The sequence below is a fragment of the Hyperolius riggenbachi genome, chromosome 7 (genome assembly GCF_040937935.1).
Source record: "Hyperolius riggenbachi isolate aHypRig1 chromosome 7, aHypRig1.pri, whole genome shotgun sequence".
NCBI classification, from domain to species: Eukaryota; Metazoa; Chordata; class Amphibia; order Anura; family Hyperoliidae; genus Hyperolius; species Hyperolius riggenbachi.
Genome location: NC_090652.1, coordinates 84,571,099 through 84,593,526, shown reverse-complemented (window position 1 = coordinate 84,593,526; position 22,428 = coordinate 84,571,099). Strand labels below are relative to the sequence as shown.

Sequence of the window (22,428 nt, the reverse complement as noted above, 5' to 3'; positions counted from 1 at the left end):
CTGTCACCCCTATTATCATTGTCTGTAACCTTATTTATTGTCTAGCGCTGCATAATATGTTGAGGCTATATAAATCCAATCAATGATAATAAATCCCAGTCAGTAGCTGATACCCTATTTTCACATGAGAAATCTTTACCTTTTTCCTTGAATATATATATATATATATATATATATATATATATATATATATATATATATATATATATATATATATATACACATATATACAGTGGTTTGCAAAAGTATTCGGCCCCTCTGAAGTTTTCCACATTTTGTCACATTACTGCCACAAACATGAATCAATTTTATTGGAATTTCACGTGATAGACCAATACAAAGTGGTGCACACGTGAGAAGTGGAACGAAAATCATACATGATTCCAAACATTTTTTTACAAATAAATAACTGCAAAGTGGGGTGTGCGTAATTATCCAGCCCCCTTTGGTCTGAGTGCAGTCAGTTGCATGTAGTGGCAGACTGTATGTGGGGGCTTATTTTGTTGATACTGGGATTGCCCCATATGTGCCCCCTGTCTGAGTCTTTTCCTGCGACACAGTATACTTTTATATATAATTATAAATATTGATAATTTTTGTCTTGATACTGTGCCTTATTATCGCAGGATACTCAGACTGTGACACATATATACATATATATTTTTGGTATCAGGCTCTTCTCAATATTTAATACAGGGATAAATTGGTCCAGGTTGGTCTTATGGTTTTAATTGTTTTTAAATTGTAGTGGCTATCAATAAAGATATTTTTGCATCCAATTATATCCTGGATTTTTCCTTTTTTGCTCTAATGAACTAATAATGATGTCAGGTGGTCCTTTTTCTGGTTGTTGTGTCTTATGAATCGTTTGAGGTCGTTGACCTTTCCCCTGACTATCTATATTTAATTGATATGGCTATTAAGCTAATAGATATGCTGCTTGCCCCTTTTGAGTTGTAAAAACAGTCAGTTGCATGTAGACATTGCCTGATGAGTGCTAATGACTATATAGAGTGCACCTGTGTGTAATCTAATGTCAGTACAAATACAGCTGCTCTGTGACAGCTTCAGAGGTTGTTTAAAAGAATATTGGGAGCAACAACACCATGAAGTCCAAAGAACACACCAGACAGGTCAGGGATAAAGTTATTGAGAAATTTAAAGCAGGCTTAGGCTACAAAAAGATTTCCAAAGCCTTGAACATCCCACGGAGCACTGTTCAAGCGATCATTCAGAAATGGAAGGAGTATGGCACAACTGTAAACCTACCAAGACAAGGCAGTCCACCTAAACTCACAGGCCGAACAAGGAAAGCGTTGATCAGAAATGCAGTCAAGAGGCCCATGGTGACTCTAGACGAGCTGCAGAGATCTACAGCTCAGGTGGGGAAATCTGTCCATAGGACAACTATTAGTCATGCACTGCACAAAGTTGGCCATTATGGAAGAGTTACATAGTTATTTGAGTTGAAAAAAGACATACGTAAATTGAGTTCAACCAGAGAACAAAGTACAACACCAGCCTGCTGCCTCACATTCAATTCAATTCACTTTATTGTCATTGTGTAACACAACGAAATTACTTTTCATGACAACCCCACGGTGCATATAGGGAACATAGTGATAGTAACAAGGAAAAGAAGAAATGATACAAGTATGCCAGGTATTACAGATGTTTAAACAATTTGTACACAGTGTTAATTATTTCAGAGAGGATTCAGAGTTCATCAAGTTTATGGCGGATGGGAAAACGCTGTCTTTCAGTCTGTTTGTGTGTGTGCGGATTGATCTAAAACATTTACCCGATGGAAGGAGCTCAAACAAGGCATTTCCAGGGTGAGTGTTGTCCTTGATAATGTTTTTGGCCCTTCTCACGCTGCGAGTATTATACAGAAGTTCCAGTGATGGTAGTTCAGTGGCAATAATGGCTTCTGCTGTTTTAACAACTCGCTGCAGGGCTTCTCTAGTAGCCTTCGTGCAGCTGTTGTACCAGGCCGTCATGCAATTGGTCAGAACGCTTTCTATAGTGCATCTGTAGAAATTAACCAGCAGCTTCTGTGGGAGGTTAGCGCTCCTTAGTTTTCTCAGAAAGTAGAGGCGTTGTTGTGCTTTGCCAGTTAGAGCTAAAGCATTGTCATCCCAGGACAGGTTCTCTGCGATGGTGACTCCCAAAAATTTGAAGCTGGAAACTCTCTCCACAGCCTCTGCATTGATCATTAGCGGTAGGTGAGTGGTCTTTTTGGTGGTCCTAAAGTCCAGAATAATTTCTTTGGTCTTCTTTGTATTTAATAACAGGTTGTTAATGTCGCACCATGCAGTCAGGTTCCTAACTTCTTCTCTGTATGCAGCTTCCACATATCCCTGTTGATCCAGAGGAAGGCGAAAAACCCTTACAAGGCATGGTCCAATTAGCCCCAAAAGGGAAAAAATTCCTTCCCGATTCCAGATGGCAATCAGATAAAATACCTGGATCAACATCACTAGTTGAGTGGCTTTATTCTTGCCACTAGGGTGGCATAACAAAGCATAAGAAATCCTGTTTGCAGTATACCACAAGCCATGTGGGGGACACAGCAAACACGTGGAAGAAGGTGCTCTGGTCAGATGAGACCAAAATGGAACTTTTTGGCCAAAATGCAAAACGCTATGTGTGGCGGAAAACTAACATTGCACATCACTCAGAACACACCATCCCCACTGTCAAATATGGTGGTGGCAGCATCATGCTCTGGGGGTGCTTCTCTTCAGCAGGGACAGGGAAGCTGGTGGGAGTTTATGGGAAGATGGATGGAGCCAAATACAGGGCAATTTCGGAAGAGAACCTCATGGAGTCTGCAAAAGATTTGAGACTGGGGACCCTAAATATAAAGCCAGGGCAACAATGGAATGGTTTAAAACAAAACATATCCATGTGTTAGAATCGCCCAGTCAAAGTCCAGATCTAAATCCAACCGAGAATCTGTGGCACACCTTGTTTAACAGACATTCATCTGCAGATCAGATCCACCAGGATGGATCTTCAGATCTGCAGATGATTGTCAGATAAGCAGATGAATGTCTGTTAAACAAGGTGTGTATGAGGATCTGCAGATATCATAGACTATGAATGCATTTTGCAGGAACGGATGTTTTCCAGGAACAGATCTTTTGCAGATACTGATCTGTTGCATGTGTGCAGCATCTTGCAAAGATTTTTAGATGATAAGGAGTTCAGCTCAATAGAATAGACTATGTAGAGTATGGCTCTCATACTACATGGAAGGGGGTAAAATTGGTCTATGATCTTGCTTATTCCAAAGACTTTTATCGCAAGTGTGTATGTAGCATCATGCTGGGTACACGCGTTGCGTTCCCGCACTCGATTCCCGTCGACGCGCCGCTCGATTCCCGTCGATTCGTTTATTTCCGTCATGTCTGATTCGCTGGTCGATGGATCGTTAAGTCGATTTGCCATACTTTACATGGCATTCGACCTAAAAATCATCGAAATGCGCTCGGAAATAATTGAATCGTCGGGAATCGAGCGGTGCATTCGATGCGGGAACGCAATGTGTGTACCCAGCATTAGTGTCCAAGCCCACTTGCTCTATGAATGGGGAATGACTGCATATTGCCATGCCCACCTATATCCATTAGATTGTAAGCTCGCAAGGGCAGGGTCATCCTCCTAATGTTTACTGTTTTTGTAACAATATTTGTGCTGCTTGGAACTCTGCTGTACATTTGTTAGTTGTATCTATATTCCCCTTGTCATCTTATTGTGCTTTGTAAAGTGCTGCGGAATATGTTGGCGCTATATAAATAGAAAATAATAATAATAATAATTTTCATGACTGAGGGGGGGGATCATTACTTAAACGTGCCATAGGGCACATGTTCATAGGGGCCGTCCTAGTTATACGTCTGGTAATAAATAAGTAGACTGCATAAAGCAGCAGCAATTAGCATCTGCAAAGTCTCATGGAAGCAAGGTCAAGGGTTTATGGAAGGAGGAAACTTTTCACACTATCGATGCTCATTCTGAGTGACATTTCCCGATCGATTGTTATATAGATATGCTGCTGTGCTGCCGGCTGAGCAGTGCACTCTGTCAAGAATAGATGAGAAGTTACTGAAACTGGCATTGTTGGAGAACAGCACTTACAACCTTATTGCAGAGAAAGGTGTGTATGAACTAAACTGTGATAAGTACAGCATAATGCATTGCATGTAATATATTGGATTCTGCTCTACACAGCGTTCGGTATTGGGCATAATCAAGGCATAGACAAAAAAACATAAAACATATATACGTATGTTTTTCTGCCTATGCCTTGATAAAGGGGACCCCTTAACCCTCTTGGCGATATTCCCGAACTAGGGTCGGCAATCTTACTATAGGGTTACAGCGCCACCCGGAGGATGGAGGCATAACTGCAGCACTGGATCCCAGGGAGGTGAGTGAGTGCTGAGCTGCTGCAGAACTCCCTTGCACCGCTTTTGGACACTAGAATCAAGAAAGAATCATAACGCCAGGGGGGTTAAAGGCCCCGACACGATCGTCCGCCACTCAGCTAGATGAACATTGTATATGTATGATGGAGCAATAAACCTGCACTTTTGCTGCAGAAAGTCTGTGTGCGGACTCCTCCTTTGGATACTTGTTGATGCTGCCTAAGAGCCCCGGTACCAGCAGTTGCACTACAAGGTGTGCGGCCCTTTGTTTCCTGCCAAAGACATAGGACGTCACTGCAGGAACCATATGGATGGGGGGGGGGGGGGGTCTCCTGTGCAGCCCCTCGTAGAGGTAATATGGACCCTTACTTAGAGGAAGATTCTTTTAAGAAGTTTTAAAAGGATTTAAGGCATTAAGTATGTTTAAGGTTAGGGTAGTGCTGTGTGGTGCATTGCGGGAAGTGTGACATTGCTGTGCCCATGTCTAAGGTTAGGTCTGTGCCGTGTGGTGCATTGTGTGCAGTGAGACATTACTGTGCACATGTCTAAGGTTAGGTCTGTGCCGTGTGGTGCATTGTGGGAAGTGTGACATTGCTGTGCTCATGTCTATGGTTAGGCTGTGCGGTGTGGTGCATTGTGGGAAGTGTGATATTGCTGTGCTCATGTCTAAGGTTAGGGCAGTGCTGTGTGGTGCGTTGTGGGTTGTGTCATGTGGTGTATTGTGGGAAGTGTGACATTGCTGTGCTCATATTTAAGGTTAGGGCTGTGCCGTGTGGTGCATTGTGGGAAGTGTGACATTGCTGTGCTCATATTTAAGGTTAGGGCTGTGCGGTATGATGCATTGTGGGAAGTGTGACATCGCTGCGTTCATGTCTAAGGTTAGGCTGTGCGGTGTGGTGCATTTTAGTAAGTGTGACATTGCTGTGCTCATGTCTAAGGTGAGGCTGTGCGGTGTGGTGCATTGTGGGAAGTGTGACATCGCTGCGCTCATGTCTATGGTTAGGGCTATGCCGTGTGGTGCATTGTGGGTTGTGCTGTGTGGTGCATTGTGGGAAGTGTGACATTGCTGCACTCATGTTTAAGGTTAGGGCTGTGCCGTGTGGTGCATTGTGGGAAGTGTGACATTACTGTGCTCCTGTCTAAGATTAGGGCAGCATAGCCCCCAACAGTCCCGATTTGGGCGGGACTATCCCGGGCTCCGCCCCCTCATCCCGGATCCCGCCCACTCCTCCTTAAGTCCCGTTTTAGCAGATACACCAGGTGCCCTTTGGATAATTACATTGATCTGCCTCAATCCCCATAACTGCTTTCTCTCTTTCTGCTCTGGAGACAGCCTGATGATCACACACACACACACTTGTGGCTTGCTTGAAGCTAATTGGCTGTGTGGACTGACACTGAGCTCCGTCTAGCTCCGCCCCTTTTTCAGAGACCCGGCAGAGCACATTAGTGATGGGAATTCCGGCTCTTCTCGGAGAATCGGCTCTTCTGAATCGGCTCCCATTAATCTTCCTGGCGGTAACCCGCCACTAGCTGCGTCAGCACACCGATCGCCGCCGCCCCGCGCTCGATCGCCGCTATCAGTCGCGCCGCGCGCCCCCCCCCCAGACCCCGTGCGCTGCCTGGCCAATCAGTGCCAGGCAGCGCTGAGGGGTGGATCGGGACTCCCAATGACGTCACGACGTCGCCGACGTTATCCCGCCCCGTCGCCATGGCAAAGAACGGGATTTCCTGATCGGAGATCGCCGAAGCGGCTATCATGTAGCGAGCCCTGGGCTCGCTACATGATTTAAAAAAAAAAACAACAAAAAAAAAAAACTGCTGCGCTGCCTCCTGGCGGAATTCATTAGACCGCCAGGAGGGTTAAAGAGCCGGCTCTTACGGCTCTGAATCGGCTCTTCGTTAAATATCACTAGACACCACTCAGAATCGGAGTAAAAGCCCCGCCCCCGTCTCCATGACAACTCCAGACTGCTTCTCTGACTGGGCAATCCCTCCTGCTACTGCTCTGCTCCGCCCCATACACTCGTACAAGCTGCAAGAGGAGGACTACATCTCCCAGCATTCCTCAGCGCCCTTTATTACACAGCAAATCAGAGCTGTGTGGGGCGGCTGAGGCATCGGCTCTTTCAAAACCGAGAACCGGCTCTTGTCGTTCGCAGCAAAGAGCCGTCTCCTAGAGACGGCTCGTTCGCGAACGACCCATCACTAGAGCACATGATGCAGACAGAGAGAGGAAGCAGGAAGCTGAAACCTGCTGGAGGAGGCAAGTGAATCAATGCAGCTGCCTGGCATGGTCCTTGTCACAGTGACTGCACAGTGCAGGAGAGATCCTGCATAACGTATTACATCCTGCAGTTCCTTGCTACACAACTGATAAGTGCTCTGACCCCTGCCTCATGTGTGTCCCCTCCCTGCCATGCTGTGTGTCCCTCTCAGTGTCCCCTCCCTGCCATGCTGTGTGTCCCTCTCAGTGTCCCCTCCCTGCCATGCTGTGTGTCCCTCTCAGTGTCCCCTCCCTGCCATGCTGTGTGTCCCTCTCAGTGTCCCCTCCATGCCATGCTGTGTGTACCTCTCCAGTGTCCCCTCCCTGCCATGCTGTGTGTCCACCACTCCAGTGTCCCCTCCCTGCCATGCTGTGTGTCCCTCTCCAGTGCCCCCTGCCATGCTGTGTGTCCCTTTCCAGTGTCCCCTCCCTGCCATGCTGTGTGTCCCTCTCCAGTGTCCCCTGCCATGCTGTGTCTCTCTCCAGTGCCCCCCTCCCTGCCATGCTGTGCCCCCCCTCTCCAGTGCCCCCTACCCTGCTGTGAGTCCCCCTCTTCAGTGTCCCCTGCCATGCTGTGTGTCCCCCTCTCCAGTGTCCCCTGCCATGCTGTGAGTCCCCCTCTCCAGTGTCCCCTGCCCTGCTGTGTTTCCTCCTCTTCAGTGTCCCCTGCCCTGCCATGCTGTGTGTCCCAATCTCCAGTGTCCCCTGCCCTGCTGTGTCTTCCTCTCCAGTGCCCCCTACCCTGCTGTGAGTCCCCCTCTTCAGTGTCCCCTGCCATGCTGTGTGTACCTCTCTTCAGTGTCCCTGCCATGCTGTGTGTCCCCCTCTCCAGTGTCCCCTTCCATGCTGTGAGTCCCCCTCTCCAGTGTCCCCTGCCCTGCTGTGTCTTCCTTTCCAATGTCCCCTGCCATGCTGTGTGTCCCCCTCTCCAGTGTCCCCTGCCCTGCTGTGTCTTCTTCTCCAGTGTCAACTGCCCTGCCATGCTGTCTGTCCCCCTCTCCAGTGTCCCCTGCCATGCTGTGTGTCCCCCTCTCCAGTGTCCCCTGCCCTGCTGTGTCTTCCTCTCCAGTGTCCCCTGCCACGCTGTGTGTCCCCATCTCCAGTGTCCCCTCCCTGCCATGCTGTGTGTCCCCTTCTCCAGTGTCCCCTCCCTGCCATGCTGTGTGTCCACCCCTCCGGTGTCCCCTGCCCTGCCATGCTGTGTGTCCCTCTTCAGTGTCCCCTGCCATGCTGTGTGTCCCCATCTACAGTGTCCCCTCCCTGCCATGCTGTGTGTCCCCATCTCCAGTGTCCCCTCCCTGCCATGCTGTGTGTCCACCACTCCAGTGTCCCCTGCACTGCCATGCTGTGTGTCACTCTCCAGTGCCCCCTACCCTGCTGTGAGTCCCCCTCTTCAGTGTCCCCTGCCATGCTGTGTGTCCCCCTCTCCAGTGTCCCCTGCCATGCTGTGAGTCCCCCTCTACAGTGTCCCCTGCCCTGCTGTGTTTCCTCCTCTTCAGTGTCCCCTGCCCTGCCATGCTGTGTGTCCCCATCTCCAGTGTCCCCTGCCCTGCTGTGTCTTCCTCTCCAGTGTCCCCTGCCCTGCTGTGTCCCCCTCTTCAGTGTCCCCTGCCATGCTGTGTGTACCCCTCTTCAGTGTCCCTGCCATGCTGTGTGTCTCCCTCTTCAGTGTCCCCTGCCATGCTGTGAGTCCCCCTCTCCAGTGTCCCCTGCCCTGCTGTGTCTTCCTCTCCAATGTCCCCTGCCATGCTGTGTGTCCCCCTCTCCAGTGTCCCCTGCCCTGCTGTGTCTTCCTCTCCAGTGTCCCCTGCCCTGCCATGCTGTGTCCCCCTCTCCAGTGTCCCCTGCCATGCTGTGTCCTCCCCTCTCCAGTGTCCCCTGCCCTGCTGTGTCTTCCTCTCCAGTGTCCCCTGCCACGCTGTGTGTCCCCATCTCCAGTGTCCCCTCCCTGCCATGCTGTGTGTCCCCATCTCCAGTGTCCCCTCCCTGCCATGCTGTGTGTCCACCACTCCAGTGTCCCCTGCCATGCTGTGTGTCCCTCTCCAGAGCCCCCTACCCTGCTGTGAGTCCCCCTCTTCAGTGTCCCCTGCCATGCTGTGTGTCCCCCTCTCCAGTGTCCCCTGCCATGCTGTGAGTCCCCCTCTACAGTGTCCCCTGCCCTGCTGTGTTTCCTCCTCTTTAGTGTCCCCTGGCCTGCTGTGTGTCCCCATCTCCAGTGTCCCCTGCCCTGCTTGTGTCTTCCTCTCCAGTGTCCCCTGCCCTGCTGTGTCCCCCTCTTCAGTGTCCCCTGCCCTGCTGTGTCTTCCTCTCCAGTGTCCCCTGCCATGCTGTGTATCCCCATCTCCAGTGTCCCCTGCCATGCTGTGTGTCCCCATCTCCAGTGTCCCCTCCCTGCCATGCTGTGTGTCCACCACTCCAGTGTCCCCTGCCCTGCCATGTTGTGTGTCCCTCTCCAGTGCCCCCTGCCATGCTGTGTGTCCCCCTCTCCAGTGTCCCCTCCCTGCCATGCTGTGTGTCCACCACTCCAGTGTCCACTGCCATGCTGTGTGTCCCTCTCCAGTGTCCCCTGCCATGCTGTGTGTCCCCATCTCCAGTGTCCCCTCCCTGCCATGCTGTGTGTCCCCATCTCTAGTGTCCCCTCCCTGCCATGCTGTGTGTCCACCACTCCAGTGTCCCCTGCACTGCCATGCTGTGTGTCCCTCTCCAGAGCCCCCTACCCTGCTGTGAGTCCCCCTCTTCAGTGTCCCCTGCCATGCTGTGTGTCCCCCTCTCCAGTGTCCCCTGCCATGCTGTGAGTCCCCCTCTACAGTGTCCCCTGCCCTGCTGTGTTTCCTCCTCTTCAGTGTCCCCTGCCCTGCTGTGTGTCCCCATCTCCAGTGTCCCCTGCCCTGCTGTGTCTTCCTTTCCAGTGTCCCCTGTCCTGCTGTGTCCCCCTCTTCAGTGTCCCCTGCCCTGCTGTGTCTTCCTCTCCAGTGTCCCCTGCCATGCTGTGTATCCCCATCTCCAGTGTCCCCTGCCATGCTGTGTGTCCCCATCTCCAGTGTCCCCTCCCTGCCATGCTGTGTGTCCACCACTCCAGTGTCCCCTGCCCTGCCATGTTGTGTGTCCCTCTCCAGTGCCCCCTGCCATGCTGTGTGTCCCCCTCTCCAGTGTCCCCTGCCATGCTGTGTGTCCCCTGCCATGCTGTGTGTCCCCCTCTCCCATATCTACCAACTGTCCCTCTTTGGGAGCCCTGTCGCTCTTTCCTCCTCATTTGTCCCTCTCACAGAACTGATGAACAGACCTACTGAAAAATGTGTTACAATTGGAGAAAAGAAGTACACAGGGTGGCACTAGATGCCCTGATCGGCAGCTCCAAGGGGGTAGCAAGGCTTGAAGGCTGTGCCACCAGATCGAGTGAGTGATGATTATGATAACCAGAGAAGTACATAGAAATCCGGGCACCAGCCAGCAGGATATGCTGCAAACACCTTTTTATTCCATCCCCAAGATCCCTGACAGAATGATTGTAGAGGCCTAACAGCCGTTTCACAGACAAAACTGCTTCTTCTGAAGAAGCAGTTTTGTCTGTGAAACGGCTGTTAGGCCTCTACAATCATTCTGTCAGGGATCTTGGGGATGGAATAAAAAGGTGTTTGCAGCATATCCTGCTGGCTGGTGCCCGGATTTCTATGTACTTCTCTGGTTATGAAAAATGTGTTAAATTGACTCTAAACTTTATACTCATCCTTTAAACTCATATATTTCTTATTTCCATGTGTTATGAAGGAAAATGAACCAGGATAGAAAGGACCAGTGTAGTTGAAATTATAAAATGACATACTTTTCTTATGAAATCTTTATGGTATGCGTGACTAGGGGTGTGATGGGGCGTGATTAGGGGTGTGGCTTAAGTGTCCCTCTTTCTCATCTCAAAATGTTGGGAGGTATGGGGCAGTGCTGTGTGGTGCATTGTGGATTGTGCCGTGTGATGCATTGTGGGAAGTGTTACATTGCTGTGCTCATGTCTAAGGTTAGGGCAGTGCTGTGTGGTGCATTGTGGGAAGTGTGACATTGCTGTGCTCATGTCTAAGGTTAGGCTATGCGGTGTGGTGCATTGTGGGAAGTGTGACATTGCTGTGCTCATGTCCAAGGTTAGGCTGTGCGGTGTGGTGCATTGTAGGAAGTGTGACATTGCTGTGCTCATGTCTAAGGTTAGGGCACTGCCGTGTGGTGCATTGTAGGAAGTGTGACATTGCTGTGCTCATGTTTAAGGTTAGGCTGTGTGGTGTGGTGCATTGTGGGAAGTGTGACATTGCTGTGCTCATGTCCAAGGTTAGGCTGTGCGGTGTGGTGCATTGTGGGAAGCGTGACATGGCTGTGCTCATATTTAAGGTTAGGCTGTGCCGTGTGGTGCATTGTGGGAAGTGTGACATTGCTGTGCTCATGTCTAAGGTTAGGCTATGCGGTGTGGTGCATTGTGGGAAGTGTGACATTGCTGTGCTCATGTCTAAGGTTAGGCTTTGCGGTGTGGTGCATTGTAGGAAGTGTGACTTTGCTGTGCTCCTGTCTAAGGTTAGGCTGTGTGGTGTGGTGCATTGTGGGAAGTGTGACATTGCTGTGCTCATGTCTAAGGTTAGGGCAGTGCCGTGTGGTGCATTGTGGGAAGTGTGACATTGCTGTGCTCATGTGTAAGGTTAGGCTGTGCGGTGTGGTGCATTGTGGGAAGTGTGACATTGCTGTGCTCATGTGTAAGGTTAGGCTGTGCAGTGTGGTGCATTGTGGGAAGTGTGACATTGCTGTGCTCATGTGTAAGGTTAGGGCAGTGCCGTGTGGTGCATTGTGGGAAGTGTGACATTGCTGTGCTCATGTGTAAGGTTAGGCTGTGCGGTGTGGTGCATTGTGAGAAGTGTGACATTGCTGTGCTCATGTGTAAGGTTAGGCTGTGCAGTGTGGTGCATTGTAGGAAGTGTGACATTGCTGTGCTCAAGTGTAAGGTTAGGCTGTGCGGTGTGGTGCATTGTGGGAAGTGTGACATTGCTGTGCTCAAGTGTAAGGTTAGGCCTGTGCCGTGTGGCTGTACGTTCTGTGCCGAGCTCTCTGCAGGCAGCCTGGGGACATTCATAGATTGGGATTCAATGTGAGACTCATTAAGGCCGTGCTCCCTCCACACACCCATGAGGAGAAGGCCCCGGGGGTGCCCTAATTAATTGCTGCTAATGAGGAAAAAGGGTGGCAGGGGATTTGTCCTGTAGACAATCTCTTAGCATGCCGCTGAGATCACTCATTAACCCCTTGCATGTCTGCAGCATGGCAAGGACACCAGGAGAGTTTTAGGGGCCATTAAGCAAACTACAAGCGTTTGTTTAAAGGACAAAAGACCTGAGAGGGATATGGAGGCTGCTATATTCATTTCCTTTTAAACAATACCAGTTGCCTGGCATCCTGCTGATTTTTCATGCATCAGTAGTGTCTGAATCACACACCTGAAACAAGCATGCGGCAAATGCAGTCAAATTTAAAGAGAAGGTAAAGTAAGAGGTATATGCAGGCTTCCATATTTACAATACCGGTTGCCTGACAGCTCTGCTGATATTTTTGGCAGCAGTATCTGAATCACACACCTGAAACAAGCATGCAGCTAATCTAGTCAGACTTGGTCAGAAACACCTGATCTGAATACTTGTTAAAGAGAACCCAAGGTGGGTTTGAAGAATATTATCTGCATACAGAGGCTGGATCTGCCTATACAGCCCAGCCTCTGTTGCTATCCCAAACCCCCCTAAGGTCCCCCTGCACTCTGCAATCCCTCATAAATCACAGCCACGCTGCTGACAAACAGCTTGTCAGAGCTGGCTGTGTTTATCTCACTATAGTGTCAGTCTGCTGCTCTCCCCGCCTCCTGCAGAACTCCAGTCCCCGCCTGCATCCCTTCCCTCCCTGCTGATTGGAGGGAAGGGACGGGGGCAGGGACTGGAGCTATGCAGGAGGCGGGGGAGCAGCTGGGACTGACACTACAGATGTAAACACAGCCTCAAAGCACGGCTGTGATTTATGAGGGATTGCAGAGTGCAGGGGGACCTTAGTGGGGTTTGGGATAGCAACAGAGGCTGGGCTGTATAGGCAGATCCAGCCTCTGGATGCAGATAACATTCTTTAAACACACCTCGAGTTCTCTTTAAGGATCTATGGCTAAGGCCTCTTTCACAGTGTGACAAAGTCGCACGTTATAAAATATTATAACACAGAGTAACGCACAGCAATGCAAAGTCTGTGCGACATTCACAGTGCACACGTTGAGTTAGTGTGTAACGTGTAGCGTTACTAGAACGTGCTGCATGCTGTGCGTTTACCAATGAATCTGCTGTGTTACTTGTGTTGCACATGCTCAGTATTTTTTTTTTTTCTTTTTTAAAATCTTCCGCATGCGCAGTTTTTGTTCCATAGTTAAAGGGAACCTAACCTAAGAGGGATATCAAGGTTTCCTTTTAAACAATACCAGTTGCCTGTCAGTCCTGCTGATCTCTTTGGCTGCACCCGTGTGAATCACAGACCTGAAACAAGCATGCATCTAATCCAGTCTGACTTCAGTCAGAGCACCTGATCTGCATGCTTGTTGAGGGGCTGTGGCTGAAAGTATTAGAGACACAGGATTAGCAGAGGAGTCAGGCAACTGGTATTATTTTAAAAGGAGAAATCCATATCCTTCTCAGTTTAGGTTCCCTTTAATACAATTTCTAACGAGCGACCTAAACGTCGCACTGTGAAAGTGTATATGTGTTGCTTTAGGGCCGCGTAGTGCGACCTTAACGTCGCAGCAAAAGGAACGTCCTACTGTGAAAGTAGCCTAATGCTAGGAACAGATGATACAATTTTCTGTTAGATAGATGGTTCGATAGATAATTTACGTCATGTCCAATATTATATTCGATCGTTTTTCTGGTTGATTTCTCACAGAAGTGAATGGAAATCGATAAGAACAGATAAGAGAATTGAGTGGGAATTCAAGCAGAAAAACGATTAAAAAAAAATCGACAGAAAAAAACGCATCGTGTGTACCCAGCATCAAAGTACAAGAGGCAGAGGATCAGCAGAATAGCCAGGCAATATGCATTGTTTAGAAGGAAATATCGGTAAATATGTCAGCCTCCATTTCCCTTTCAGGTCAGCTGTCTGCTGTAAAAGCCAAGAAATTTTTAAAAAATGTTTACCCCATTTCCATAAGGTCCTTTTTACTGTTAACAAATTCACGATTATAAGATTTAAGCTATTTAATCGATTGGCAATGTTTGGTTACTAAGAGTTCTTAAGCCAGTAGAAAATATACCTGATCTCCCAGAATGCTCTGGGGGAGAGAATTCCACATAGCTAAACAGCCTAGGCTAAGCATCAAGCGATGTATCAAGCGAGTTCAAGCGATCGCAGTACTTTGTGTGGGAGTCGTCAGATATCTTAAAGATCCAATGAACGGTGGCGGTTGTTGTCGCCGTGCATCGCCAAACGTCGTCAGTGTAATCGTGCGTCTGTACCCACGTTGCGAGATTGCAAAAAACGATCGCTCACTGCTCAAAAACAAACAAACTCCGATCGTTGGTGAGATCATCAGAAAAGTCGCGTAGTGGGTACCGGCCTTTAGCGTATCAGCTAACTAAATGACTTGCATTTCCTGTTTAAGTCACACGTAGCTGTCAGTATATTTATACATCTAGTGAAGTGGGTGTGATGTTTGTGAAACACGCAGTGGTTTTAGCACTGAATAAATGTCATGGCTTTAATGTTGTTTTAATTCCTTCTATAGAGGTAATGACTTTTGTACTGTAGTACCAAACCCCATTCCTGCTTCTTGTCTGTGTGCACATTTGTGGCGAGCCATGGTCCTGTGACCATGGCTGGGGGAACATGCACGTTTGCGCATCATTGAGTCACACTCTGCACACCCACACAAAGATTCCAGCCAAAGCATCAGAGTTGCCTATAAGAACTCCAGCCAGAGGGCACTCAGTGCTGATAGTTCTGTCAGTTTCTGTATCTGCGCCTGACCACAAACACATTCTGTGCTTACCCTGACCATTCCTGATTTGTTCTCCTGTTTCCGACCTGACTTGTCTATTAATCCTTCATCTGCCCTCTGGTCTTACCTTGTGTCAGGATCTCTCCTGTAGCATGTTCTGTCGCTTGCAGTGGAGCTGCAACTGGGCAGTTCTGACGTATCTGCTTGCATTCGCAATGAGTCTCATTGTCATTTGCGATCCCTCTGCATTTCATGGCAGCTTAGGATGCGGTCATCATTCCACCGATTGCTTGCTGCAGCTGAGCTGTGGCCAGATAGCCCTGGATTTCCTACATGCATGTTGTTACATAATACTGCATGTATTTCTTATGAAAGTCCTTTGCATTCACAGTCAAGCTCAAGATTGAGTGATTACCATTCAGCTGTGTGGGAATTTGCATGCCTGCACTCAATGGCTGAGGTCCACATAAAAGTCCGCCTCCCATTTTAGACCCCGCCCGACATAGCGGTCAGTACGCTGGTCTGTTGGGCACTTTGTTACTCTGTATAGATCTGCTATTGTAGTTCAATGCGACCTCAATGTGCTTTAGCTAGTTTCTTGATAAATACAGTGGGTTGCAAAAGTATTCGGCCCCCTTGAATTTTGTCATATTACTGCCACAAACATGAATCAATTTTATTGGAATTCCACATGAAAGACCAATACAAAGTGGTGTACACATGAGAAGTGGAACGAAAATCATACATGACTCCAAACATTTTTTACACATAAATAACTGCAAAGTGGTGTGTGCATAACTATTCGGCCCCCTTTGATCTAAATGCAGTCAGTAAATGCAGTCAGTTGCCTATAGACATTGCCTGATGAGTACTAATGACTAAATAGAGTGCACCTGTGTGTAATCTAATGTCAGTACAAATACAGCTGCTCTGTGCGGGCCTCAGAGGTTGTCTTAGAGAATATTGGGAGCAACAACACCGTGAAGCCCAAAGAACACACAAGACAGGTCAGGGATCAAGTTATTGAGAAATTTAAAGCAGGCTTAGGCTACAAAAAGATTCCCAAAGCCTTGAACATCCCACAGAGCACTGTTCAAGCGATCATTCAGAAATGGAAGGAGTATGGCACAACTGTAAACCTACCAAGACAAGGCCATCCACCTAAACTTACAGACCGAACAAGGAGAGCGTTGGTCAGACATGCAGTCAAGAGGCCCATGGTGACTCTGGACGAGCTGCAGAGATCTACAGCTCAGGTGGGAGACTCTGTCCATAGGACAACTATTAGTCATGCACTGTACAAAGTTGGCCTTTATGGAAGAGTGGCAAAAAGAAAGGCATTGTTAACAGAAAGCATAAGAAGTCCCGTTTGCAGTTTGCCACAAGCCATGTGGGGGACACAGCAACCATGTGGAAGAAGGTGCTCTGGTCAGATGAGACCAAAATGGAACTTTTTGGCCAAAATGCAAAACGCTATGTGTGGCGGAAAACTAACACTGCACATCACTCTGAACACACCATCCCCACTGTCAAATATGGTGGTGGCAGCATCATGCTCGGGGGTGCTTCTCTTCAGCAGGGACAGGGAAGCTGGTCAGAGTTGATGGGAAGATGGATGGAGCCAAATACAGGGCAAACTTGGAAGAAAACCTCTTGGAGACTGTAAAAGACTTGAGACTGGGGCGGAGGTTCACCTTCCAGCAAGACAATGACCCTAAACATAAAGCCAGGGCAACAATGGAATGGTTTAAAACAAAACATATCTATGTGTTAGAATGGCCCAGTCAAAGTCCAGATCTAAATCCAATCGAGAATCTGTGGCAAGATCTGAAAACTGCTGTTCACAAACGCTGTCCATCTAATCTGACTGAGCTGGGGGTGTTTTGCAAAGAAGAATGGGCAAGGATTTCAGTCTCTAGATGTGCAAAGCTGGTAGAGACATACCCTAAAAGACTGGCAGCTGTAATTGCAGCAAAAGGTGGTTCTACAAAGTATTGACTCAGGGGGCCGAATAATTACGCACACCCCACTTTGCAGTTATTTATTTGTAAAAAATGTTTGGAATCATGTATGATTTTCTATCCACTTCTCACATGTACAGCACTTTGTATTGGTCTTTCATGTGGAATTCCAATAAAATTGATGCATGTTTGTGGGAGTAATATGACAAAATGTGGAAAACTTCAAGGGGGCCGAATACTTTTGCAACCCACTGTATATATGCAGACTTGCTAATATATATTTATCCGTTAGTTGAGCCATTTGTTATTTTTCTGTATTGTGTATTGCCTTGTTTCCATGCCTGATGGACGTTCGCTGCATCCGCGGTGAGTCAGTGAAGTCCACTATCCTAATAGCTTGGATTCTGCCATCACCACGTTAGTGACTGGTAGTATTTCTGCTACTATAGTTTCTGGGAACGCAACTATAGGGTGCGGTTGCTATTAGTTACGTTCTATCCTGTAGTCTTGCCTGTGTGGATGCTTGCTGGTGACTGGTTGTTAACCTGCTTGCTCTGCTTCTGTGGACGTGACTGTGAGTTGCGGTTGCTACTAGTTACGCTCCAATTTATAGTCCTGTCTTGTACCTGTCTGAATGCTTGCTATCGCTAGGGCAGCGCTTAGTCTTGCAAACACTGTCTGTCTTTCTGTTATCTGTCTTGTTACTTAGCCAGAGGCTCAAACGGTATCCGCCCTGGGCAACAGTCAGTCAAGTCAGTCTGTCTGTTCGTTCTTTTAACACAGTAACAACTGAGTCTAAATTATATATACAACACCATAATAAGTGTCCCAACAGATGCAGAATAACTGCATAGTAACAAAAAGAAAAGATAATCTGTATGGGCAAGGAATCAAACCAAAAAGGCAAAAATAAAGCTTAACAAAATCTTTATTTGATACACTATGACAAAAAGTGGATAAAAACATTTAAAATAGGGTGACACCCAATGGGAGACTCAGATACAATAATTAGATGAAAAGATCAAAACACCATGTGAAATACAAGGAGTTTGGTTGAAGCACAAGACAGAAATAACAAATAAAGTAAGCTTACACCTGTCGTCCAGTGTAAAGACAATCTGTATACACAGGATCAAAACAATCTGAGGTAGCAGTTAATCAAACAGCAAACCAATTTATAGGGCACAAAAAACCTCTTAGTACAATAATTCACAGTGCTTGTATCAAACATGGAAAAAGAACTGCCACAAAAGCGCTGTTTGAAAAAGATAAGGTGCAGCAAAGAGAATATATAAAATTACCTGCTAGTGCTAGCGTATCAGTCAATGGGTCCCCCGAGTGCGCCCCTCCATGCGTATCGCGGCAAAGCCGATTTCTCAAGAGGTGCCGATAGCGTCGATAGTGCGCGTTAATATAGTGAGTGAATTGTCTCCGGGGCAAAGGTTAATGTCGAATAAAGCATGCGTGGCCACGCATGCAAGCACGAAGTGACGCCGCTCGTCTCACTTAGAGCGAGCAGCGCGCCTGCATGAAGTGTCAAGCGGAGATTCAATGTTTACTATGATAGCAGCGATATTTTAGCATGTTCGGAAAAGTAAATATTTAACTATTGCAACATTAAATTAATGGAGATACTGAGCCTACATAGCTAGATTACTACAAGAGAGAGTACAACTGTATATAAGTAGAAAAAAATATATATATAAATAGAATGGATAAATAAATGATTAAAAGTCCCTCTAGTGGTCATAAAGTAGAGTACCCAAACAACAATAATAATGTGCATTAAGACATAGATGGTAAGTGAATGCGTTACTGGCTACATATAAAAATAAACTGGCCACTGGTTTAAAACTAATGGCAGGTACAAACAGTGAAAATGTGGAAGACAATTATGAAAGTGCAAAAATGCATGATAAAGTGCTAGAGAGTGATCTTCTTTAGAAAATCCACTTGAGTCCATGTTCAAGAAAGGTTCTTGTAGTGTGGATAATAAGTGTTCATATTAGTGTTATCGGATCAATTAAAAATACACTGTGAAAATTAAGATATAAAAATATTAATATACAATCCATTTGTCTGAAGTGACAGTGACAAGGTGGATGCAATCCTAAAAGAATGAATTGCAATAAGAGTGACCATACCCATACCCTCTATCCCACAGGTGGACTGTACTCACTCAGCCCATCCCTGGGTACATAATGTAAAGTGTCAAAAGTGATCAATTGCGAAATACCAGAAAAGTGCCACACTGGTACAGTGTTACTGTGCAAAAGGTGCAGAGAATGAAATTATAAGTACTTACTACTTACCACATTAAAGTTGGAAGTCATCGAATGGACATAGAACCATATATATGTATTAAGGCGAACAAAGGAGTCCAGGGGAATACAGATGATCTAATGAGATAAAAAATATTAATAAAAATACATATAAATATAAATATAAAAATGACGTGAAGAGAACATTGAGGTTGACACAACCGTAGACCCTGGAAAGCACAAGCATGCTAACCACCCAAAAAACAGGTTGGACACAGGGCCTTAAAGAGGACACACATGGGAAAATGTCAAGAGTTAACAGAACTAGCTAAATTGGATTGCATAACCAATGAGATCTGGTGCAAGATTAGTAGGTAAGTATGGAAAGCTACTACTGCGGTAAGAAGCAACCAAAAGAAAATTCCTCATTTAATCCATGCGGGCTGAGGGTACCCATATCATGTATCCATCTCAATTCACATTTGAGTAGCCTAGTAACAGGGTCACCTCCCCTAATACCTGGTTTGATGTGTTGGAGGCCCTTGAACTTCCAACCTTTCAGGGAAGCATTATGGCTGAGGAGGGCATGAAGGGCAACTGGTGTTAGGCGTTTCCCATCCTCATAGTCTCTCTTGGCAAGTCTTATTGTAGAAATATGTTTTTGTAAACAAAGTTTGAGTGAATTTTTTGTTTGTCCGATGTATTGTTTGGAGCAGGGACATTGTAACAGATATATGACTGATGGAGTTTTGCAATTAATAAAATCAAAAATGGTGTACTTCCTCTGATTGGTAGAACTTACCACTTCTTTTGTTGGAGTCATGAAGTTGCAAACCGAGCAACTCCCACACGGGACTGACACTATCTGATGATATGCTACTTATCACATGTGATGTTGAAAGCCTATACAAACATTAATCATGATGATGGCTTACATGCTGTGAGTTACTTTTGGAGATGGGGAATATTCACCCTGAAAAACGTGAGTTCCTGCTACAACTTTTTAGATATGTGTTGACACACAACTTTTTCACCTTTGACTCGCGCTTCTACCTACACCCACATTAAGAACAATGTTGTCCAGAAGTCACTTCCAAAGACCAGGGAGAACACTGAGTGTCAAGGGAAGCTTCCCGTGTGGGAGTTGCTCGGTTTGCAACTTCATGACTCCAACAAAAGAAGTGGTAAGTTCTACCAATCAGAGGAAGTACACCATTTTTGATTTTATTAATTGCAAAACTCCATCAGTCATATATCTGTTACAATGTCCCTGCTCCAAACAATACATCGGACAAACAAAAAATTCACTCAAACTTCGTTTACAAAAACATATTTCCACAATAAGACTTGCCAAGAGAGACTATGGGGATAGGAAACGCCTAACACCAGTTGCCCTTCATGCCCTCCTCAGCCATAATGCTTCCCTGAAAGGTTGGAAGTTCAAGGGCCTCCAACACATCAAACCAGGTATTAGGGGAGGTGACCCTGTTACTAGGCTACTCAAATGTGAATTGAGATGGATACATGATATGGGTACCCTCAGCCCGCATGGATTAAATGAGGAATTTTCTTTTGGTTGCTTCTTACCGCAGTAGTAGCTTTCTATACTTACCAACTAATCTTGCACCAGATCCCATTGGTTATGCAATCCAATTTAGCTAGTTCTGTTAACTCTTGACATTTTCCCATGTGTGTCCTCTTTAAGGCCCCGTGTCCAACCTGTTTTTTGGGTGGTTAGCATGCTTGTGCTTTCCAGGGTCTACGGTTGTGTCAACCTCAATGTTCTCTTCACGTCATTTTTATATTTATATTTATATGTATTTTTATTAATATTTTTTATCTCATTAGATTATCTGTATTCCCCTGGACTCCTTTGTTCGCCTTAATACATATATATGGTTCTATGTCCATTCGATGACTTCCAACTTTAATGTGGTAAGTAGTAAGTACTTATAATTTCATTCTCTGCACCTTTTGCACAGTAACACTGTACCAGTGTGGCACTTTTCTGGTATTTCGCAATTGATCACTTTTGGCACTTTACATTATGTACCCAGGGATGGGCTGAGTGAGTACAGTCCACCTGTGGGATAGAGGGTATGGGTATGGTCACTCTTATTGCAATTCATTCTTTTAGGATTGCATCCACCTTGTCACTGTCACTTCAGACAAATGGATTGTATATTAATATTTTTATATCTTTATTTTCACAGTGTATTTTTAATTGATCCGATAACACTAATATGAACACTTATTATCCACACTATAAGAACCTTTCTTGAACATGGACTCAAGTGGATTTTCTAAAGAAGATCACTCTCTAGCACTTTATCATGCATTTTTGCACTTTCATAATTGTCTTCCACATTTTCACTGTTTGTACCTGCCATTAGTTTTAAACCAGTGGCCAGTTTATTTTTATATGTAGCCAGTAACGCATTCACTTACCATCTATGTCTTAATGCACATTATTATTGTTGTTTGGGTACTCTACTTTATGACCACTAGAGGGACTTTTAATCATTTATTTATCCATTCTATTTATATATATATATTTTTTTTCTACTTATATACAGTTGTACTCTCTCTTGTAGTAATCTAGCTATGTAGGCTCAGTATCTCCATTAATTTAATGTTGCAATAGTTAAATATTTACTTTTCCAAACATGCTAAAATATCGCTGCTATCATAGTAAACATTGAATCTCCGCTTGACACTTCACGCAGGCGCGCTGCTCGCTCTAAGTGAGACGAGCGGCGTCACTTCGTGCTTGCATGCGTGGCCACGCATGCTTTATTCGACATTAACCTTTGCCCCGGAGACAATTCACTCACTATATTAACGCGCACTATCGACGCTATCGGCACCTCTTGAGAAAGCGGCTTTGCCGCGATACGCATGGAGGGGCGCACTCGGGGGACCCATTGACTGATACGCTAGCACTAGCAGGTAATTTTATATATTCTCTTTGCTGCACCTTATCTTTTTCAAACAGCGCTTTTGTGGCAGTTCTTTTTCCATGTTTGATACAAGCACTGTGAATTATTGTACTAAGAGGTTTTTTGTGCCCTATAAATTGGTTTGCTGTTTGATTAACTGCTACCTCAGATTGTTTTGATCCTGTGTATACAGATTGTCTTTACACTGGACGACAGGTGTAAGCTTACTTTATTTGTTATTTCTGTCTTGTGCTTCAACCAAACTCCTTGTATTTCACATGGTGTTTTGATCTTTTCATCTAATTATTGTATCTGAGTCTCCCATTGGGTGTCACCCTATTTTAAATGTTTTTATCCACTTTTTGTCATAGTGTATCAAATAAAGATTTTGTTAAGCTTTATTTTCGCCTTTTTGGTTTGATTCCTTGCCCATACATATGTCTGTTCGTTCTTTGTCTGGTTACTCAGACCATAGGCAGCGCAACATCGCACTGCGCTGCCAATGTGTCTTATTTGTAGTGATATCAGAAGCCCAGAGCTGCAGTTGCTCTGGGCAACCTGTGTAGCCTCTTCCATTA

The 22,428-nt window shown here is 46.2% G+C and overlaps 1 protein-coding gene across 1 annotated transcript in view; it reads right to left on the bottom strand.

Annotated features, from left to right (window-relative positions):
* ADCY9 (adenylate cyclase 9) overlaps positions 1 to 22,428 on the bottom strand; it is a 187,863-nt gene that overhangs the window by 34,355 nt on the left and 131,080 nt on the right. The gene's annotated exons all lie outside the window — the stretch shown is intronic.